Source organism: Budorcas taxicolor, chromosome 7 (genome assembly GCF_023091745.1).
Source record: "Budorcas taxicolor isolate Tak-1 chromosome 7, Takin1.1, whole genome shotgun sequence".
Taxonomy (NCBI): Eukaryota; Metazoa; Chordata; class Mammalia; order Artiodactyla; family Bovidae; genus Budorcas; species Budorcas taxicolor.
In genome coordinates, this window is record NC_068916.1 from 95,542,089 (window position 1) to 95,566,195 (window position 24,107).

The following is a 24,107-nucleotide window of genomic DNA, read 5'->3' on the forward strand; positions in this document are numbered from 1 at the left end:
AAGGTCAGAGTCCCAAAGCTTCTGTGTCCCCAGGACATTTCACCATTGGGCATTTGATGTCTATAACCAACCAGAAGACTCACCCAAGGGAGTTCCCTAGTGGCCTAGGTTTAGGATAACAGGCTTTACCTGGGCCTGGGTTCAACCCCTGTTTGGGGAAATGAGCTCCTACAACCCATACAATTGTGTGTGTGTGTGTGTGTGTGTGTGTGTGTGTGTGTGTGTGTGTGTGTGTGTGTTTAAAGGGCAGGGGAGAAAAGGAAACTCACCCGAGCTCTTCGGGTGTCCAGAATTTTTATAAGAATCTTATTACCTAGGCATGATTGATATTTTACCTTCTAGAAACAATCTCCATCCTCAGTTTTCCTTAATAAGTCTCACAAATTTTCAGATTTTTAGCTCAAACACCACTTTCAGAAGGCTCCTCTGACCTCACCTGACTTCCCAGGATTAGGTCTCAGGTCTCATACCTTCCTGTTCATGGTCTCATAAAATCTGTCCTTCTCTTTCATAGCACTGTCCACATTCGTAACTAAATGCTTAATTGTGTAATGATTTATTTCTTGGTTCTTCTGGTAAAATGGAAATTCAGCAGGATTACGTGCTAGTTTACGAGAGGCTAACACAGCATCTTGCATATAATACCTGCCCAATAAATAATCACTGGATGAAGGAAAGAGTGGAATAAATGAGTGAGTCAATGCTGCTTTATGGGCATGTGCTAGTCATGTCTGCCTGTTTACGACCCCATGGACTACAGCCCGCAAGACTCTTGTTCATGGGATTTCCCAGGTAAGAATACTGGAGTGGGTTGGTACTTCCTATTCCGGGGGATCTTCCTGACCCAGGGATGGACCCTGTCTCTCCTGTATTGGCAGGCGGAGTCTCTTCCACTGCATCTCTTGGAAAGCTGGCTAAAATGCTGCTTTTAAGCATTCTTATCTTTCCAATAGTGAAAATCCCTTAACCCATACTATCTGTCTCAAAACTTTTAAGATTCACATATAGGTATTATATAATTTATTAACCCAAGCAGAGAGCCTGACACTTCATTGCCAAGTTCCTAAATCCATCATTTTTCAGTTTATCAGCCTGAAATTGCACTCTTTCTCATTCCCTAAGGAGTGAGCTTGTCCCTGACCCTGGAGGGCATGTCAATTGCTTTCCCCCAGTCCACAATGAATCAGAAACCATTCAGAACCTTTAATATCATGTAAAATTTAAGTCTATGTGTGGTGTAAGTCTATAGATAAGACTTCTGACTTAGCAGCAAGTGACAAACATGTCAAGATTTCACTTCCCTAATTCTCATGCTGTCACAAAGATTCTGGACTCCACAACAGACATCCCCACCTGGGGATCGGGCAAAGGGACTGGGAATCCCCAGGGAATCTGAATTTGAAGGTCAGCAAGATTTGATTATAGAACTTCCACAGGACTGGGGAAATAGAGAGTCTTGGAGGACACAGACAAAACCTTGTGTGCACCAGGGTGCAGGGGAAAGGAGCTGTGACCCCACAGGAGACTGAGCCAGACTTGTCTGTGAGTGTTTTGGGAGTCTCTGGAGAAGGCATGGGTTGACAGTGGCCTGCCACGGGGTCACGGGCACTGGCAGCAGCAATCCTGGGAGGCGCAGCCTGCTGGCATAAATCCTTTTGGAGAAAGTCACCCTTAGTCCTACCACAGAGCCTGTAGCCCTGCCATAGAGACGGCAAACTCCAGGACCTGGCTGCCTCAGGTCAAACCACAGGGAGTGAGCACAGCCCCACCCATCAGCAGAAAATTGGATTAAAGATTTACCGAGCATGACCCTGCCTACCAGAGCAAGACCCAGTCTTTCCCACAGCCAATCCCTCCCATCAGGAACCTTGCACAAGCCTCTTATTCTCAGCCATCAGAGGGCAGACAGAAGCAGCAAGAACTTCAATCCCATGGCCTCCAGAATGAGAATCAAAATAATAGAAAAGTAACCAAAATGATCATATGGGTCACAGCCTTGTGCAATTCAATGAAACTATGAGTCATGCAATGCATGGACACCCAAGATGAACAGGTCATGGTGGAGAGTTCTGACAAAACGTGGTCTGCTGGAGAAGGCAATGGCAAACCACTCCAGCATTCTTGCCTTGAGAACCCCATGAACAGTGTGAAAAGGCAGAAAGATAGGGCACTGAAAGACGAGCCCCGCAAGTCAGGAGAAGAGCGGAGAAATAGCTCCAAAAAATTGGGGACTGAGCCAAAGCAGAAACAATGACCAGTCGTGGATGTGTCTGGTGCTGAGTGTCCAATGCTGTAAAGAACAATATTACACAGGAACCTGGAATGTTAAATTCATAAATCAAGGTAAATTAGATGTGGTCACACAGGAGACAGCAAGAGTGAACATCGACATTTCAGAAATCAGTGAACTAAAATGGATGGGAATGGGGTGACTTGAATTCAGATGACCATTATATCTACTGCTGTGGGCAAGACTCCCTTAGAAGAAGTGAGTAACCCTCATAGTCAACAAAAGAGTCCGAAATGCAGTAGTACTTGGGTGTAATCTCAAAAATGACAGAATGATCTCAGTTCGTTTCCCAGACGAACCATTCAACATTAAGGTAATCCAAGTCTATATCCAACCACTAATGCCAAAAAAGCTGAAGTTGAATGGTTCTATGAAGACCTATTGGAGAAGGAAATGGCAATCCACTCCAGTACTGTTGCCTGGAAAATCCCATGGACAGAGGAGCTTGGTAGGCTACAGTCTATGAGGCCTTCTAGAACTAACACCAAAGAGATGTCCCTTTCATCACAGGGAACTGGAATGCAAAAGTTGGAATTCAAGAGATATCTGGAGTAACAGGCAAGTTTGGCCTTGGAGTACAAAGTGAAGCAGGGCAAAGGCTAAGAGAGTTTTGCCAAGAGAATGCAATGGTCATAGCAAACACCCTCTTCCAACAACAGAATAGATGACTACACACGGACATCACCAGATGGTCAATACCAAAATCAGATTGATTATATTCTTTGCAGCCAAATATAGAGACACTCTATTTACTCAGGAAAAACAAGACCTGGAGCTGACTGTGGCTGAGATCATGAGCTCCTTATTGCGAAATTCAGACTTAAATTAAAGAAAGTAGGGAAAACCACTAGGCCTTTCATGTATGACCTAAATAAAACCCCTTATGATATGGTGGAAGTGACAAATAGACTCAAGGGATTAGGCCTAAAGAACTATGGATGGAGGTATGTAACATTGTACTGGAGGTGGTGACCAAAACCATCCCTAAGAGAAATGCAAGAAGGCAAAATGGTTGTCTGAGGAGGCCTTACAAATAGCTGAGAAAAGAAGAGAATGGAAAAGCAAGGGAGAAAGGGAAAGCTATGCCCAAATGAATGCAGAGTTCTAGAGAATAGCAAGGAGAAAAAAGAAGGCCTTCTTCAAAGAACAATACAAAGAAATAGAGGAAAACAATAGAATGGGAAAGAATAGAGATCTCTTCAAGAAAATTAGAGACACCAAGAGAACATCTCATGCAAAGATGCGCACAATAAAGGACAGAAACTCCAAGGAAATAACAGAAGCAGAAGAGATTAAGAAGAGGTGGCAAGAATGCACAGGACTGTACAAAAAAAAGGTCTTAATGACCAGGATAACCATGATGGTATGGTCATTCACCTAGAGCCAGACATCCTGGAGTGTGAAGTCAAGTGGGCCTTAGGAAGCATTACTACGAACAAAGTTAATGGAGAAGATGGAATTCCAGCTGAGCTATATCATATCCTAAAAGATGATACTATTGAAGTGTTGCACTCAATATGTCAGCAAACTTGGAAAACTCAGCTGTGGTCACAGGACTGGAGAAGGTCAGTTGTCATTCCAACCTCGAAGAAGGGCAATGCTGAAGAATGTTTAAACTGCTGCACAATTCCATTCATTCCAGAGTGCGTATTGTCACTCTGCTTATTTAACTTATATGCAGGGTACATCATGTGAAAAGAATGTACCTGGCTGAATCACAAGCTGGAATCAAGATTGTGGGGAGAAATGAATAACTTTAAATATGCAGATGACACCACTCTAATGGCAGAAAAAAAAGAGGAACTAAAAAAAAGCAAACAGGAACTAAAGAGTCTATTGATAAAGGTGAAAGAGGAGAGTGGAAAAGCTGGCTTAAAACTCAACATTCAAAAAACTGAGATCATGGCACTTAATCCCATCACTTCATGGCAAATAGAAGGGAAAAAAGTGGAAACAGTGAGAAATTTTATTTTCTTGGGTTCCAAAATCACTGCGGATGATGACTGCTGTCATGAAATTAAAAGATGCTTACTCCTTGGAAGAAAAGCTATGGCAAACAGCGTATTAAAAAGCAGAGACATTACTTTGTCAACGAAGGTCTGTACAGTCAAAGCGATGGTTTTTCCAGTAGTCATGTACAGACGTGAGAGCTAGACAATAGAAAAGCCTGAGCAATGAAGAACTGATGCTTTTGAACTGTGGTGCTGGAACAGACTTTTGAGAGTCCCTTGGACAGCAAGGAGATCAAATTAGTCAATCCTAAAGAAAATTAACCCTGAGTATTCATTGGAAGAACTGATATTGAAGCTGAATCTCCAATCCTTTGGCCACCTGATGCAAAGAACTGACTCATTTGAAAAGACCCTGATGCTGGGAAAGACTGAGGGCAGGAGAAGGGGATGACAGTCAATGAGACGGTTGGATAGCCTCATCAACTCAATGGACATGAGTTTGAGCAAACTCAGGGAGATAGTGAAGGACGGGGAAGCCTGGCATGCTGCAGTCCATGGGGTAGCAAATAGTTGGACACAACTAAGCGACTGAACAACAGCAACACCAACAACAAAGGCTTTAATGATGCCATCTCATAACTTCAGTTGTTTTCAGCCCTGGTTTTCTTTGGAATTATATGAGATGCTTTCTTCTTTTCTTGTTGAGATATAATTGATGTGAAATCTTATATTTGTTTTATGTGCAGAAGAATGTGCTTTGATACATCTATATATTGTGAAATATATATGAAATGATTTACTTAACATTCATCCCCACCTATAGTTACAATTTTATTTTTCTTGCAATGAAAACACAGGAAAAATCTACTTTTTTTTAGCAACTTTCAAACATACAAAATAATACTCTTTTAACGGAAATCAGCTCCAAATATTCAATGGAAGGAATGATGCTGAAGCTGAAGCTTCAATGATTTGGCCACCTGATGCAAAGAGACAACTCATCAGAAAAGACCTTGATTCTGGGAAAGATGGAAGGACAAAGGAGAAGAGCACGGCAGAGAATGAGATGGTTGGGTGGCATCACTGACTCAGTGGACATGAATTTGAGCAAACTCTGTGAAATAGTGAAGGACAGGGAAGCATGGCATGCCGCAATCCATGGGGTTGCAAAGAGCTGGACACGACTTAGCAACTATACAACAACAGTCTCCATGCTGAGATGCTTTTAAAACTTGGTGACACTCAGTTCAAGCATGGATCTGTCTGATGGGGCCCAGGAACTGGTCTACTGTTAAAGGTCCCAAGTGGTTACAACACGCAGTCAGTTGTGACCCTCTGAAGTGGCTGTAGCATTTATTACAGTCATGGCTAAGTACATAAATTCTCTCCCAGTGAGGGAAACATGTCATATTTCATAATTTCCTAATTGCTTAACCTCGCTTAAGAAGCAAACATTTGAAAAGGGATAGAAACTGTGCAGAAAAGCTTTGGGTGGCTTCCCAGTTCATAAAGATCCCCTTTCCTGGGGGCATCATTGATAAACAGTGCTTGCCGTGTCTGTATATTATAACCCTGTTGTCCTTGCCATACATAATTAACACAGAAACGGACACTTAAAATGCCCCATTCCAATACAACCCTTTGGAATCTGAAGTTCAGAACAAAGATAGACCTGAGTGGTGGTATGCTGGTAATGCTTTTTGTAGCAGTCGCCAATTTCCTTGGTGTAAATACCTTATGGCCAATTTCAAGGTACTAACGTAATGTCATTTGGTTTGCAAAGCTCCAGAAAATATAACTTGTTCTGCCAAGCCTCTCTGAACCAGCTCCAACACAGCCGTGGAGACAAGTCACTTTACTTTCAGCTCCTCTGGTAAGATTCAAGTACTCTTTCTGCCCTATTCCTTGCCTTTACCAGGGCAAAGTGGTGTAATTCTTTCTTAAATTCTCTGAGACACTCCCTCCTTCCTGTTCATTTTCCTTTGTAAGTCTTTTTAAAAATTTAAGCTAGTTACAACCAGTTTTTCTGTGTGTGCCAAAAACAACAACAACAACAACAACAACTTAAAATAATGTGGTCACTCATTAATGCAGAATTACCTATATGAATCTTAAATCAAAATCTATCAGATACTCAAGTCCCTGAGAGATGAAGGAAGAACGACTAGAGGGTGGGCCTGGTAAAAGAATTCCAGTGGGGAAATACCAAGCAGCCAAAGGGCAGCTCAAGGGCACCGTGTGCTTCTTGGGAGACACTGAGGAGGTCACAGGTGGAGTGGATGGCAAGGGAGCATGAAAAAGAAGCCTTATCTTCAGAAATCTGCCCAGCAGGGCACGCTCGACTTCCTTTGGAGAGAACTGCTCAAATATTTAAGAAGGGCAATTGATCCAAACACTATGGACACCAGGTTTGTCTATTTACAGGCACTCATCTTCGATTCTGTAAGAAAGCTGAGAGACGGCAGCTTTGAGGAGCAGAGATGGGAGCCAGAGGAGTTATAGAGCAAATGGGGCAAAGCCAACTGAGTCTCTTCTCAGATATGCTGGGGTGCTAAGGCTTCTTCTCCTCCACGTTTACAAATGCCTACAGAATGACATGCGTGTTTCATAGGACAAACTGTACGCTACTGGGGGAAAACCAAGCTCTTGTGCTGATTGTATTGATATATAACACAGACTTAAATTGGGGATAGAAAAATTGATAAAAACAAGGATGCCAGTATGAAAGTAACATCAATTATAGCCATCTAGTCAAACTCCTCACCATTTGGGCATAATTATGCTACAAATGATGGTACGTGCATGTCAGTAAATATATTACCGGTAAACTTCATTCTTTTATTGGACTAATTTATCTTTGTAATAATTAACCATATGGTTTAGGCTGAGGTTGCAGGCTTATCTGCTCAAACTTTTAAAGATTATCAGAGCTATTGCTCATACTCTGCCTTTCTCTGTGTGACCTTGGGGTACTCACTCACTCCGTCCCACATAAAAAATGTTCTTAGTAGCACTACGCTACTTACCAGCAGCAGCAAACAATCAGGGCATGATTTAATCCCTGAAGAATCAGTTCTAGATACTTCTTCGGTGATAAAATAGGGAGTTAATAGGATGGTCACACAGATACTCATATCAGTGTTCTCACCAAGTGATAAAAACAGAACCAAAGGGAGATGCCCCAGCAATGTCAAAGAGACCCTGAAAGCTGCCTGATGGTTATGTATGCTTTCCTGCTTGAGTGGTTCTTAAACATTGGTGTTCGTCAGAGCCAATGGGAAACTTGGCACATACAAGAGCTCAGGGTCTATCCTAGTCCGTCAGCCTGGCTCTCTGTATTTGGTGGTGATACCCACAAAGATTGAGGACGACTGTTCTGGTCTATTTACCCTTTTACTCTCCTTGACCAGTGATTCTCAAAGTTTTCTGCACATTTGAAACACCTAAGAAGTTTTTCACAAATCCTGATGCTTAAACCAGACCCCATGCCAGCTGAATCAGAATCTTCTTAAGAGGAAGCTAACGGAGAAGGCAATGGCACCCCACTCCAGTACTCTTGCCTGGAAAATCCCATGGATGGAGGAGCCTGCTAGGCTGCAGTCCATGGGGTTGCGAAGAGTTGGACACGACTGAGCAACTTCACTTCACTTTCCACTTTCATGCATTGGAGAAAGAAATGGCAACCCACTCCAGTGTTCTTGCCTGGAGAATCCCAGGGACAGGGGAGCCTGGTGGGAGGCCGTTTATGGGGTTGCACAGAGTTGGACACGACTGAAGTGACTTAGCAGCAGCAGCAGCAGCAGCCAGCAGTAAGTTTTAGTAACTCCAGGGGTTATTGCACTATGCCACCAAGTTTGAGAACTGGTCTTCTTAAACTTTAACATGCATATGAATTTCATAGGAATCTTGTCAACATGCAGATTCTGGATTCAGTAGGTCTGGGATAATTAAATTATGGTCTGCATTTAATTAATACTTTATAGTAATTAAATGAACTTTTCTTCTAATTGAAGGCAGGAGTTTGAGCTGATTATCTGAAAGTGATTTTCTAAGCAATTACTCTATTAAAGCACGAGTTTGAGAATGGGGTGAACTTACACCACACAAGCCTGACACTGGGGTCTCCTTCTACTGATGAAGAATGAGCCGGTTCATCAGAACCTACATAATAATTAGGTTAGAAACTAATTATGAGAAAACAAAAGCCTAGCGTCCTCTGCAAACTTAGGAGACAAATCAATGCTTGGCATGGTCTAGCACTATAATTAGACTGGAATGCTTGATCATCAAACAATGTCAAACTTTTGTTTATGCAGTTTTTCCTCTTTGGGTTTGGTTTGCCCAGTCTGGGCCCTACAGGTTTGTGTTCAAACAACCTGCAAGCATGACGCAGCAGACCTACACACAAATGCTGATTCTGCTTGATGTCTGCAGCCAGCACTGTGAGTACTATCTCTGTGTTCTGGCAGTCTGCCTCGCGAGCCCTGGGACTGGATTATGACACAGAAGCAGCAGATACACAGTCATGAGGAGCCAAAGAAGACAGCTCTGCTCCTTACACTGGGGCTGCTGGTGCAAGACTAGTCTGGCCGAAAAAGGCAATGCAATATTAACCTTTTCTCAGGAAAGCCAAGGCACATAGGAGAAAGAATACGAGCCAGAGGAAATAAAAACCAAAAGCAAAAAACAAAACAGGAGTAAAGGAGACCAGTGGCAGGAACAGCACAGGGAAAAGGCAAGCAGCAAGTCCTCTGAGAGCTGAGAACAAGCGATAAACAGACAGTCCAGTTCTGTCCTGTGGAAAGAGAGACAAATAGCTTCCTGGTTCTCAAAACTGTAGCAACAGAAACATTTACTTATTTATGCATTCATTCATTCATCCAACATCTGCAGTAGAAGCCTGATTCACTTCCAAAACCCCTACTTCTTTTGCCATGGACCAAGGTTATCAGATTCCCTGATCTGCCGTAACAAGGAAAGCGTCACTACATTTTTCTGGCCATGTACACTCAGGAGCATGAAATCTGACAGTGATAACATAAACGAATATCATTTTTATGAGAAGATGAATGCTGTTTGAGGACCAGGCCCCTGTCTCCAACAACTGCCCCATCTGTGTGTAACTTAAAGCCCTCTCCCCACTTCCAGGTAGTAAATAAACCCTGAACAAGAAACACATAATCCCAGAATTCGCTAAGAAAACTCCTGAATTTCTAAAAGTAATTCTCTACTATTGGGTATACTAGGAACTCAAGATAGGAAAAAAATACAATTTTTGAATATCTAAGTCTGTAGCTTAAGAAAGATTTGTTCTTAGTTTTGAGAGAAATATTGAAAAAAATCCATTCCCAGAATTTTCTAGTTAAAATTTTATGACCAGATATATGAATAGTACTTTCATTTAATGCCCCAAATGGTATTATGTTTCCATAAATATAATTTAGGGCTTTCCTACTTTTGAAAAAATAACTTGTGTTAGATGCAAAGTCTCACATTCAAGTCGGACAATTAAAATAGACTTTTCAAATAACTATATTACAATTTCATAGTTTGTAATTTAGTTTACAATGTTCAGATGGTAATGGGAATAGAAATGGTGACTCAATTACTTTTCAAGTGAAGTACTGTGATGAAATATATTCATTTTCTCCTGACAGGGGATTATTATTGCCTTAAATTTAATCTTTGTTCTGCACATGCTACAGGGATTTTCATGGCTAAATTGTTTTAAATTAGCTTATGATTCATCCACCTTGAAAAATGAATGCACTGTACACACAGTAAAATAAGGCAGAATAATATGTTATAGGCTGTAGATGATTTTAAATTTGATTTTCTAGAGACACTTTATTAAAACATTTTTCTTAGGTGGCTAAAAATCATGTCCTTTGATTTGTGTTAAGAGGCAGGCTTGGGAGACTGGACTGACCTACGTGTACTTGTTCATTCACTCAGCAAATACAGAGCAAAGTAGATAAAGGATCAAGGCCGAAACCTCTGCTGAAACCAGAAAAAGAAAACTAATTGTCACACCCAGAAGCCTACCAAGGAAGGGTGGGAAAACCAATGCTCTCTTCGGACAGGATTGGGGCCACTGATTCCAGGGCAGAGGTCGTTTGCTCTCTGCCCTAGTTTGAAACAAAATGTAGACAGAAGGTAGAACCAAATCAGACTGTAGTAGAAATAGACCAGAAGTCTGCAGGTAAATCTGATTAGGGTAAGGGTAAGGTGAAGTCGCTCAGTCGTGTCCGACTCTTTGCGACCCCATGGACTGTAACCTACTAGGCTTCTCCCTCCATGGGATTCTCCAGGCGAGAATACTGGAGTGGGGTGCCATTTCCTTCTCCAGGGGATCTTCCCGATCCAGGGATCGAACCCGGGTCTCCAACATTGGAGGCAGACGCTTTAACCTCTGAGCCACCAGGGAAGCTGCCAAAACAGAAAGACTAACCTTCCTTTCACCTCATATCAATGCTGAAACGTTCCAAAAATTATTCCAAAAAGCAGTATCAATGGTTGTATACTTATCTCCAGTTAGAAATGTGTAAAAAGGGACAAACACCAAGAACTCGAAGCTATAAAATCACGTTAGGTAAGAAGGGCAGCTATGACCACCTTAACTGCGCCCAATGGACCCATTTTTCCCCAGAAAGGGTTCAAATAATATGAGTTGTATTTATTCAAATTGTAAACAGGAGAACAAACTTAGAAAGTCAAAGTTCCTTTTGATAGCTTACGGTGAACGATGTTGGATTCATGGTCTCCGAAGAAGAACATTTAGCTTCGGGACCAGGGACCAGCCTTGATCACTCAAGAGCTTTTGTGTAGCAGAGTTTTATTAAAGTGAAAAAGGGACAGAGAAAGGTTCCGACATAGACATCAGAAGGGGGACAGAGAGTGCCCCCCTCGCTAGTCTAAGCAAGGGAATTATATACTTTTTTAAATTAGTTCTTACAATAAATCAAAAGAATGTCTCAAGGTTGTAAAGATCTTACCAGACCCACTCCCAAAATATACATTCTAAGCTAACAGGATTAGGCAGAAGGTTTTCAAGAAGGAGAAACTGTCCTCAAGCAGGATACATTGTTGTTCAGTTCAGTTCAGTCGCTCAGTCCTGTCCGACTCTTTGTGACCCCATGAATCCCAGCACACCAGGCCTCCCTGTCCATCACCAACTCCCAGAGTTCGCTCAGATTCACGTCCATGGAGTCAGTGATGCCATCCAGCCATCTTATCCTCTGTCGTCCCCTTCTTCTCCTGCCCCCAATCCCTCCCAGCATCAGAGTCTTTTCCAATGAGTCAACTCTTCGCATGAGGTGGCCAAAGTACTGGAGTTTCAGCTTTAGCATCATTCCTTCCAAAGAAATCCCAGGGCTGATCTCATTCTGAATGGACTGGTTGGATCTCCTTGCAGTTCAAGGGACTCTCAAGAGTCTTCTCCAACACCACAGTTCAAAAGCATCAATTCTTCAGTGCTCAGTCTTCTTCACAGTCCAACTCTCACATCCATACATGATCACTGGAAAAACCATAGCCTTGACTAGACGGACCTTAGTCGGCAAAGTAATATCTCTGCTTTTGAATATACTATCTGGGTTGGTCATAACTTTTCTTCCAAGGACTAAGCGTCTTTTAATTTCATGGCTGCAGTCACCATCTGCAGTGATTTTGGAGCCCCCCAAAATAAAGTCTGCCACTGTTTCCACTGTTTCCCCATCTATTTGCCATGAAGTGATGGGACCGGATGCCATGATCTTCATTTTCTGAATGTTGAGTTTTAAGCCAACTTTTTCACTCTCCTCTTTCACTTTCATCCAGAGGCTTTTTAGTTCCTCTTCACTTTCTGCCATAAGGGTGGTGTCATCTGCATATCTGAGATTATTGATATTTCTCCCAGCAATCTTGATTCCAGGTTGTGCTTCCTCCAGCCCAGCATTTCTCATGATGTACTCTGCATATAAGTTAAATAAGCAGGGTGCCAATATACAGCCTTGACATACCCCTTTTCCTGTTTGGAACCAGTCTGTTGTTCTATGTCCAGTTCTAACTGTTGCTTCCTGGCCTGCATACAGATTCCTCAAGAGGCAGGTCAGGTGGTCTGATATTCCCATCTCTCTCAGAATTTTCCACAGTTTATTGTGATGCACTCAGTCAAAGGCTTTGGTATAGTCAATAAAGCAGAAATAGATGTTTTTCTGGAACTCTCTTGCTTTTTCCATGATCCAGCGGATGTTGGCAATTTGATCTCTGGTTCCTCTGCCTTTTCTAAAACCAGCTTGAACATCAAGAAGTTCATGGTTCACGTATTGCTGAAGCCTGGCTTGGAGAATTTTGAGCATTACTTTACTAGCATGTGAGATGAGTGCAATTGTGTGGTAGTTTGAGCATTCTTTGGCATTGCCTTTCTTTGGCATTGGAATGAAAACTGACCTTTTCCAGTCCTGTAGCCACTGCTGAGTTTTCCAAATTTGTTGGCATCTGAAATGCCATCACCTCCACTAGCTTTGTTCGTAGTGATGCTTTCTAAGGCCCACTTGACTTCACATTCCAGGATGTCTGGGTCTAGATGAGTGATCACACCATCGTGATTAACTGGGTCATAAAGATCTTTTTTGTACAGTTCTTCTGTGTATTCTTGCCACCTCTTCTTGATATCTTCTCCTTCTGTTAGGTCCATACCATTTCTGTCCTTTATTGAGCCCATCTTTGAATGAAATGTTCCCTTGGTATCTCTAATTTTCTTGAAGAGATCTCTAGTCTTTCCCATTCTGTTGTTTTCCTCTATTTCTTTGCACTGATCGCTGAGGAAGGCTTTTCTTATCTCTTCTTGCTATTCTTTGGAACTCTGCATTCAGATGCTTATATCTTTCCTTTTCTCCTTTGCTTTTTGCTTCTCTTCTTTTCACAGCTATTTGTAAGGCCTCCTCAGACAGCCATTTTGCTTTTTTGCATTTCTTTTCCATGGAGATGGTCTTGATCCCTGTCTCCTGTACAATGTCATGAACCTCATTCCATAGCTCATCAGGCACTGTATCTATCAGATCTAGTCCCTTAAATCTATTTCTCACTTCCACTGTATAATAATAAGGGATTTGATTTAGGTCATACCTGAATGGTCTAGCGGTTTTCCCTGCTTTCTTCAATTTCAGTCTGAATTTGGTAATAAGGAGTTCATGATCTGAGCCACAGTCAGCTCCTGCTCTTGTTTTTCTTGACTGTATAGAGCTTCTCCAGCTTTGGCTGCAAAGAATATAATCCATCTGATTTCGGTGTTGACCATCTGGTGATGCCCATGTGTAGAGTCTTCTCTTGCGTTGTTGGAAGAGGGTGTTTGCTATGACCAGTGCATTTTCTTGGCAGAACTCTATTAGCCTTTGCCCTGCTTCATTCTTCATTCCAAGGCCAAATTTGCCTGTTACTCCAGATGTTTCTTGACTTCCTACTTTTGCATTCGAGTCCCCTATAATGAAAAGGACATCTTTCTTGGGTGTTAGTTCTAAAAGGTCTAGTAGGTCTTCATAGAATCGTTCAACTTCAGCTTCTTCAGCATTACTGGTTGGGGCATAGACTTGGATAACTGTGATATTGAATGGTTTGCCTTGGAGACGAACAGAGATCATTCTGTCATTTTTGAGATTGTATCCAAGTACTGCATTTCAGACTGTTTTGTTGACCATGATGGCTACTCCATTTCTTCTGAGGGATTCCTGCCCGCAGTAGTAGATATAATGGTCATCTGAGTTAAATTCACCCATTCCAGTCCATTTTAGTTCGCTGATTCCTAGAATGTTGATGTTCACTCTTGCCATCTCCTGTTTGATCATGGACTTGACATTCCAGGTTCCTATGCAATATTGCTCTGACAGAATGTGGTCCACTGGAGAAGGGAATGGCAAACCACTTCAGTATTGTTGCCTTGAGAACATTGCTGTTATATAATCCTTACTAAGGAATGTAGGGAAAAAACGTTTGTTCTTTCCTCCTCCTTGAGAATTCCAGACTGTATCTCCTCTTCAAGAGCCCCAGATCCCTCTCTCCTCCTCAGGGACCCCAGACTTATCAGCCTGCCTAGGAATTGTCTCTCTCTTTCCTGTACATACCAGTGGCAGTCATAAATTTGGAACTCACATTGGAATCTGGCTTTGAAAAGATTGCTTTCTCCACACAGTGTGTTTCAAGTGCCTAAGGCGATACAAGACAGTGTAACAAGTCTGAAGACCAATCAACCTCAAAGTACTTAAAGTTCTTAGAAAATGACTTTCCTGAACCTTAAAAGGCAAGCAAAGCAGTTGAGACTTTTATTAATAGTAGCCATTGCATTTGTGCCCAAAGAGGAGGAAACACTTATTTATGAATGTTGATAAAAGATGGGTTTTTGAAGGACACAACCTCACTGGAAGAAATACATGGCCAAGGACATTTCTGACTCCTCTCCTGAGTTTTTAATAATCATTCTCTAACCATTGCCACTACTTCAGGCTGTACGTACATGCATGCACACACACACACACACACACACACACACAATCCATATGTATGTTGCCTACTAAAGACTCAGTTCAGATCTAAAGACACACACAAACTGAAAGTGAGGGGATGGAAGAAGATATTCCATGCAAAAGAAAGGCACAGCAATACTTCTATCAGATAAAATAGACTATAAAATAAAGACTCTAACAAAAAACAAAGAAGGACATTACATAATGATCAAGGGATCAATTCACATAGAAGATATAACAATTATAAATACATAAATAAATAGATTGAAGATAGTTAGCCAACATAGGACTACCTAAATATATAAAGCAAATAGTAACAGACATAGGGAGAAATGTACAGTAACATAACGATAGTAGGGTACTTTAACACCGACTTACATCAATAGATCATCCAGATAGAAAATCAGTAATGAAACATTGGCCTTAAATCACACATTAGACTAAATAGACTTAGCAGATATATATGTATACATATATATCACACAAAAAAACCAAAATTATAGGCCATTATCACTGATGAACATAGATGTAAAATTTCTCCAACAAAATATTAGCAAAATGAAAGCAACGGTATATTAAAAGGATCATACACCACAATCAAATGAGATTTATCCCAGGGATGCAAAGATGGCCCTGTATTCACAAACCAAAGTCAATGGGATATAGATCATTAACAAATTGACAAATAAAAACCATATGATTGTTTCAATAGATGCAGGCAAAGCTTTTTTTTACAAAAGTAAGCATGCATTTATGGCACAAACTCTCCACAAAGGGAGTATAGAGGGAACGTTCTTCAGCATAGTAAAGGCTGGATATAAGCCCACAGCTAACACCACACTTATGGTGAAAAGGTGAAAGCATTCTTTCTGAGATCAGAAACAAGACAAAGATGCCCACTCCTGTCACTTTTATTCCCCATTGTGTATTCCTGTGTTCTTTGTTGGAGATCGATTGAACGTAAGTGCATTGGTTTACTTTGGGGCTCTCTCTTCTGTTCCACTGATCTATGTGCCTGATGTTGTTTAGAGATGACACAATACTATACATAGAAAATCCTAAAGATTCCAACAGAAAACTACCAGACCTTGTCAATGAATGTGGTAAAGTTGCAGGATACAAAATTAATATAAAGAAATTTATTGCATTTATATAGAATAACAATAAACTATCAGAAAGAGAAATTAAGAAAATAATCGCATTTACCAGCACATCAAAGAGAATAAAATATCTAGGAATAAACCAACCTAAGGTGGAAAAGGACCTGTTCTTAAAAAAATTTAAGACAGTGATGAAAGAAATTGAAGATAACACAACAGATAGAAAGCTGTATTGTGTGCGTGGATTGGAAGAATTAATGTTAAAACGATCATGCTACTCAAGGCAATCAAAGATTCAATGTAAACTTTATCAAAATACTAATGGCATTTTCCACAGAAATAGAATAAATAATTCTAAAATTTGTATGGAAACACAAAAGATCCCAGATAGCCAAAGCAATCTTGAGAAGAACAGAGCTGGAGGTATCATGTTCCCTGAATTTTCATATTATAAATTCACAGTAATCAAAACAGTATGGTACTGACACAAAAACAGAGCCATATGGTTCTGTTCAATGGAACACAACAGAGTCCAGAAATAAACGTATGCACTTATGGTCAATTAATCTACAACAAAGGGCGTAAGAATACACAATGGGCCGAGACATTCTCTTCACTGCATGGTGCCTGAAGAACCTGACAGCTACATGTAAAAGCATGAATTTAGAACATCTTCTCACAGCATTTACAGATATTGGATTCAAGACCTAAATATGAATACTGTAAACCATAAAACCCCTTGAAGAAAATATAGGCAGAATACACTTTGACATAAATCATAGCACTATTTTTTTGAATCTGTCTCCCAAGGCAAAGAAAACAAAAGCAAAAATAAACAAATGGGACTGAATTGAACTTAAAAGCTTTTGAACAGTAAAGGAAACTGTTTAGACAAAATGAAAAGACAACTTGCAGAATGGGAGGAAGTATTTGTTAATAATGTGACCGATAAAGGGATGAAATCCAAAATGTATAAACAGCTCATACAATTCAATATAAAAAAACAAAAACACCCAACTGAAAAATTGAAGACCTAAAAAGACGTTTTTCCTAAAAAGACAGACAGCTAACAGGCACATGAAAAGATGCTGAACATCACTAGCTACTGGAGAGATGCAGATCAAAACTACAATAAAGATATCTCCTCACACCTTCCAGAATGGCTAACATCAAAAAAGACCACAAATAACAGATATTTGGTACAGACGTAGATAAAAGGGAACCCTTATAAACTGCTGGTGGAAATGGAAATTTGAAAATCCACTATGGAAAACAGTGTGGATGTTCTTCAAAAAACTAAAAATAGAACTACCATGTAATGCAGCAATTTCATCCCTAGGTGTGCATCTGAAGAAAAAGAAAACACTAACTGGAGTAGATAAATGCACTTCGATGTCCATAGTAGCATTATTTATAATAATCAAGATACGGAAGCAATCTGGTGTTCATTGACGAATGGATAAAATGTGGTGCATATATATACACAATGGAATATCACTCAGCCATTAAAGTGTGAAAATGTTGCCTTTTGCAACAATATGGATGGCCTCGGAGGGTATTATGCTTAGTGAAATAAGTCAGAAAAAAGACAAATACTCTATGTTATCACTTATATGTGGCATCTACAAAATAAAACACATGAATTAATATAACAAAGCAGAAACGAGCTCACAGATACAGAGAACAAGCTAGCGGTTACTGCTGGGGAGATGAGAGCGGGGAAGGGCTTGATAGAGGTAGGGTATTAATCAGCACAAACAATTATATATACGATATGGGCTTCCCTGGTGGCTCAGACGGTAAAGAATCTGCCTGCAGTGCAGGAGACCTGGGTTCAATCCCTGGGTTGGGAAGATCCCCTAGAGGAGGGCATGGCAACCCACTCCAGTGTTCTTGCCTGGAGAATCCCCATGGACAGAGGAGCCTGGCAGGCTACAGTCCGTGCCAGTCCATACATGTACAGTCCATACAAAGAGTCAGACACGACTGAGTGACTAATCGCATACATTATATATAAAATGAATAAGCTACAAGGATACATGTACAGTGCAGGGAATGTGACCAATATTTTATAATAATTTTATATGGAGTTTAATCTATCAAAATGTTGAATCACTATGTTGAATATCTGAAACTAATATAATATATAATAATATGTATTGATAAAAATACAATTTTGAAATCAGCACCCTAACAAAACCAATTAGAATTCTAATATAATTATGCTAGCATGGTTAAATTTCCATGGGCATTTGCCTTAGAACCTCAGTCACTCAAATTTTATGGCCTTTTGAACTAGAATCATGCTTTCTTTCTTTTGAAATGAATGTCCTTGAAGACAAGCAGTTCCACAGAAATCAGTTTAACCAAAATTTAAAATACAATCCAAGAATGGCCTAATTTATCACTAATTTCTCTTTTGAAATGGAGTAAACATCCTTCCACTTCTCCTCTCTACCTGAAACTCCCCAGAGAGCTTAACAAGAAAATGCAGTGATTCTTGAAGCCTCTAACAAGCCACATTTCATACAAAGAAAAGGTATTTCTGCAGAATTTTTAGCTTTTATCTTGTTTTAATACTCTCAGAAGCTTCCTCACTAATTGTGAGAAAGCTTGGCTTTGAAACATTAACATGCTGAGGAGAATTATGTATGAACCCACCCAGCTTCCACAATATACTGCCTTTATTCCCAATTTACAAATACCTATGTAAGTCAATCAAACAAGAAATCAACAGAATGAGATGGTTCTAACATGTTAGCAGTCTACTAAGCAAACCAACCCCAAACCTATAAATGTCTCAAGGTTAAGAAATGGAAACCGAAGGACAACCAATCACAAATCACCAACCAGGCTTATTCAAAGAAAGCAGCTGCTTAAACCCCAGCCAATCAAGTAATTTTCTGGCTTTGCCTCTATCTCTTCTCTGTAGTCTTTCCCCGAGCTCCTGGAGGTACAGCATGCACGACACGATTGGGCTGATGCTACCTGATTCAAATTGTCGCTCAAACTCTCAACACTTTTAACAAGCTTCGGTTTATTTTCTAACACACTTGAGTGAATTGGCATTAAGGAAACACCTAAGAGAACAGACTACATGTTCACAACATCATGATCAGGATAACAACGTAATGAAGGTACTCACCACTAGGACCTCTTACCTGTGCTGAGGAAAATTGAAGAAATATCCCATGAACTTGAGCTGCAAGAATGTAAACAGTAATTCTGTCAAAGCTATTTTCACAAGATACATTGACTCTCTCACTCTTGAAACAACAATGCATTAAGAAGGAAGGCTTTGGAGGAAAACTCATCCCAAGTTGGTGGGCAGAGCTGTTATCTGACAAAGGTGGCTGCGGGGATTCCCTAGTGAATTGCACAGCAACTCCTGATTTTAGGTTAAAGACTATGGTCCCTCTCCATGACTCACAGCAACCAGGCATTTTTCTAAAAAAAAAAAAAAAAAAAAATGGTGATGCAGTTTTTAAGCTTTAGCTCACCACCAGAAGAGATTGCAGCAGAATTTTGGTCACCTTTGGGTTATTTCCACCTTTCTTCCATTTAAGAGCTTGAGCTACACTTAAATCTGCCTTCACGGTCAAGTGAATTTGAACTCTAAGGCATCTCCTTCTTGGTCTTATAGGTAAAAGGAATAGAAAGATAAAGAGGAAGGGAATTTTCGGTTCTCTGGTAATCAGTGCAAATTCACTCACACACGCACACGTGTATGCACGTATGTGTTTGCAGGTTGTGCTTTTTCTCCTCCAGTAAACACCCAGCGTGTCTCATGTAGATTACCTGCCTTTCTGCCCCAGGACATCTCCTCTCAGCATCACAGAAGCCCACAGCTGGACTCAGAAAACAGTAGAGCTAAGTACTTTACCGCAGCACCAACCTCTGATGGGTGTCAAAACCAGAGCTGCTGACGAACAGATACGAACAGCATAATTGCCCCAGTACTTCAAATGTTGAAGTACTTCCATACGGTTTTTCTGAGCCTGTAGGTCTCTTGACCCCTGTTTTGGTCTCCCTAGTTTCCACCTGGGACCTTCCAGAAGTTCCCCACCACCCCAGCTCATGCCCCTCTGGACTCCTTCACCAACCAGACACAGAAGGTTTACTGTCTGGCCCAGCAGGCAGCCTGCCTTTGCTCGGCACTCACGCAGATGCTATTCTGATCGGTATGTGTATCGTTGTTTAGTTGATAAGTTGTGTCTGACTCTTTTGTGACCCCATGGACTGTAACCTGCAGTCTCCTCTGTCCATGGGATTGTCCAGGCAAGCATACTAGAGTGGGTTGTCAGTTCCTTCTTCAGAGGATCTTCCCAACAAAGGAATCGAACTTGCATCTCCTGCATTGGCAGGCAGATTCTTCACTGCTGAGCCACCAGGAAAGCCCATGTGTATAACACCGAGTATTAAATACTTTAAATGTCACTCCTTGCTAAACCTCATGGGAAATGTCACAGGCGGGAGGAATTTGCAAATGCTGAAATTGTTATAAAGAAGACCACTGTATGGAGTTTGGTGGAACAGTGTTAAAATTCCTGAGATGCAAAACAGGATGAGACCTCAAGCAATGTGCTTGACTGTCATCTAAGAAAGAGAGGGTCCTGTTAAGTACAGTGTTGGGAAAGACCGTGGCCCACGTCTGAATTGCTGGGACCATTGGGGAAAAAACTATTCTCTCTTCCTTACATGCAGTATTCAACCTCCCCTACAAATATATTTTCTCCAAATATCAATATTTAAAGAATATTAGTTTGGAAAAAGACAAGTTGTTAGCCCCTCTGGAATGTGAATATGCTAGTGTCTAATTCAGTTTGAGCACTCTGATGTCAACTTCCACCTTGCTCTCACCATGCTCAAAGTCTCACATCCCAGCACCCATCCTGTGCTCGGGAACATTGAAAGAGCTAGTTCACAGTTCGCTATAACCATTATATCAACTTACCTGCTGCTTCTGCTCTGTTGCTCTCATCCCATTAATTAGCCCTTGGCTATATTGTCACCCTGATTATTTAACTTATATGCAGAGTACATTATGAGAAATGCTGGACTGGAAGAAACACAAGCTGGAATCAAGATTGCTGGGAGAAATATCAATAACCTCAGATATGCAGATGACACCACCCTTATGGCAGATAGTGAAGAGGAACTAAAAAGCCTCTGGATGAAAGTGAGAGAGGAGAGTGAAAAAGTTGGCTTAAAGCTCAACATTCAGAAAACGAAGATCATGGCATCTGGTCCCATCACTTCATGGGAAATAGATGGGGAAACAGTGGAAACAGTGTCAGACTTTATTTTGGGGGGCTCCAAAATCACTGCAGATGGTGACTGCAGCCATGAAATTAAAAGACGCTTACACCTTGGAAGAAAGTTATGACCAACCTAGATAGTATATTCAAAAGCAGAGACATTACTTTGCCGACTAAGGTCCGTCTAGTCAAGGCTATGGTTTTTCCTGTGGTCATGTATGGATGCGAGGGTTGGACTGTGAAGAAGGCTGAGCACTGAAGAATTGATGCTTTTGAACTGTGGTGTTGGAGAAGACTCTTGAGAGTCCCTTGGACTGCAAGGAGATCCAACCAATCCATTCTGAAGGAGATCAGCCCTGGGATTTCTTTGGAAGGAATGATGCTAAAGCTGAAGCTCCAGTACTCTGGCCACCTCATGCAAAGAGTTGACTCATTGGAAAACACTCTGATGCTGGGAGGGACTGGGGGCAGGAGCAGAAGGGGACGACCGAGGATGAGATGGCTGGATGGCATCACTGACTCGATGGCTGTGAGTCTGAGTGAACTCCGGGAGTTGGTGATGGACAGGGAGGCCTGGAGTGCTGCGATTCATGGGGTCGCAAACAGTCGGACAAACTGATTGACTGAACTGAACTGAACTGATAGATTCATGGCTGGTCCCCCCAGCCATGTTTGGCCCACCCCATATCCCCCACCCCAGGCCCTGTTCTCAGTAAGGGCACTGCTGTCATCCATCTCTCCCATGTAACACTACATGAAATGTGTGCCACTGACTTTCTTTATTGTGAAAGACTTTATTTTCTTGGGCTCCAAAATCACTGCACGTGGTGACTGCAGCCATGAAATTAAAAGATGCTCGCTCCTTGGAAGAAAAGCTATGATCAACCTAGATAGCACATTAAAAAGCAGAGACATTACTTTGCCAACAAAGGTCCATCTAGTCAAGGCTATGGTTTTTCCAGTGGTCATGTATGGATGTGAGAGTTGGACTATAAAGAAAGCTGAGCACTGAAGAATTGATGCTTTTGAACTGTGGTGTTGGTGAAGACTCTTGAGAGTCCCTTGAACTGCAAGGAGATCCAACCAGTCCATCCTAAAGGAGATCAGTCCTGGGTGTCCATTGGAAGGACTGATGTTGAAGCTAAAACCCCAATACGCTGGCCACCTGATGCAAAGAGCTGACTCATTGGAAAAGACCCTGATGCTGGGAGGGATTGAGGGCAGGAGGAGAAGGGGACGACAGAGGATGAGATGGTTGGATGACATCACCGACTCGATGGACATGAGTTTGGGTAAACTCTGGGAGTTGGGTGCTGCAATCCATGGGGTCCCAAAGAGTTGGACACAACTGAGTGACTGAACTGAACTGAACTGACTTTCTGATTAAAATGTCTTCATTTTACTAATTTCGGTCTTCTGCTGGGTCCTGCATCTCTTACCTCTTCTGGACCTGTGAACACTGATCAGTCGCTTCTTTTATCGCCCCCCTCTGGACCCTGACTGCCATCTGCTCTTTCTGCATCCTGATGGCTGCAGTCTCAGCGGGCTCCTTCCCTCAGAGCCTCATCCTCACAGATCTTTCTCACTCAGGTTGTACCACAATCACTCCATTAAACCAGTTACTCCCAGTGTGACCCATTTTTTCTTCTGCCTCCAGACCTCTGCACGTGTTGCTTTCTTTGCCTAGGATGTGATCTTCACTCTGCCTGGCTAACGCCCTCTCATCTTGTCAGGACTCAATGTCATGTCACTTCCTCCAGAAAGCCTTCCTGGACTGCCCACGGCTGGGTTCAATTAGGCTCCTACATGCTCTCAGAGCATCTTGTCTTACTCTTCCTACACACTTACACTAAGCCATTGCTACCTTTCTGTTTTTCCCAATAGAGATGAGTTCTCTGGGGGGGAAACGGCATCTTGTGCTCATTTTTCCTCAATAGCTAGCACACTGCCTGACATCGAAAACTCTCAATACATTTTATTCTGTAATGAACTATGAAAGTAAGATGCAACATAAACTGTTACGATTTCTCATGTCACTGTGAAGCAGCTATCTTATCATTCCCACTTTACAGATGAGGAAAGTGAACACAGAGAAATGAAGTGACTTTCCCAAAGTTACACAATCAAGTAATACAAAACCAAGTTTCAGATCCCGGTAGCCTGTCTCCAGAGACTCTATAATCACTACTCTATGCCTCTTACTCGTGAGTTATGAGGGGTAAAATCATACCATTAATACAGTATTGTTTCCCATTAGCTCAAAATACCCTTAAATTTAAAAGACGTGTATCTGGTGAGAAAATGTATTTATTCAGCCTATCTTAATCCTGACAATAAAATTTATTTTATATACAGGCCTAGATGGCAGGTCCCCTGGGGCTGGAGAAGAGAGTAACGAAGAAAACAAGTGAGCTCAGAGGGAAAATATTTTTAAAATTATGTCCAAAGGTTAAGCCAAGATCAGGTCCCCAAAATGTGTTCAGAATGGGTCAGAGGGCAGAGCTGAGATGGGAATTTGTGAGAACAAGAACAGGGAGCAGCAGGTTGGAGGGGCAAAGAGGCGGGACTGTAGCTTCTACACGCTTTTGCCGTTAAGCCACAATGGGAGATCGGTTTGGTTATGGCAAACATTGAGTCATGGTACAGTCATGAACTTTCTCTTTGTTGCACTGCACCTGATAACCTCGAACTAATAACTTGATGATTGGTGACTGCCATTCGACTTGTGGCTTATGCCAAAGAATATTGAGCATTTCTCGGATATCTCTGAGCCTTAAATGTGGCTGACAGTGCTTGTCTTCAGTAACAGAGTTAACCAGATTTACAGCACATGGCAATGCTCCCCCGGGCCAGCATTTCACTTGTCAGATGTGCTGACTTAATAGGGCCCAGAGAAGCCCCTAACTTAGATTAATCATGGTATGCAAATAAATAGTCAATATCCCTAATATTTCATGCCCAGAATGGAAGGCCAGCAAGGGAATATAAGTGAGAAAAGAAAGAATAAC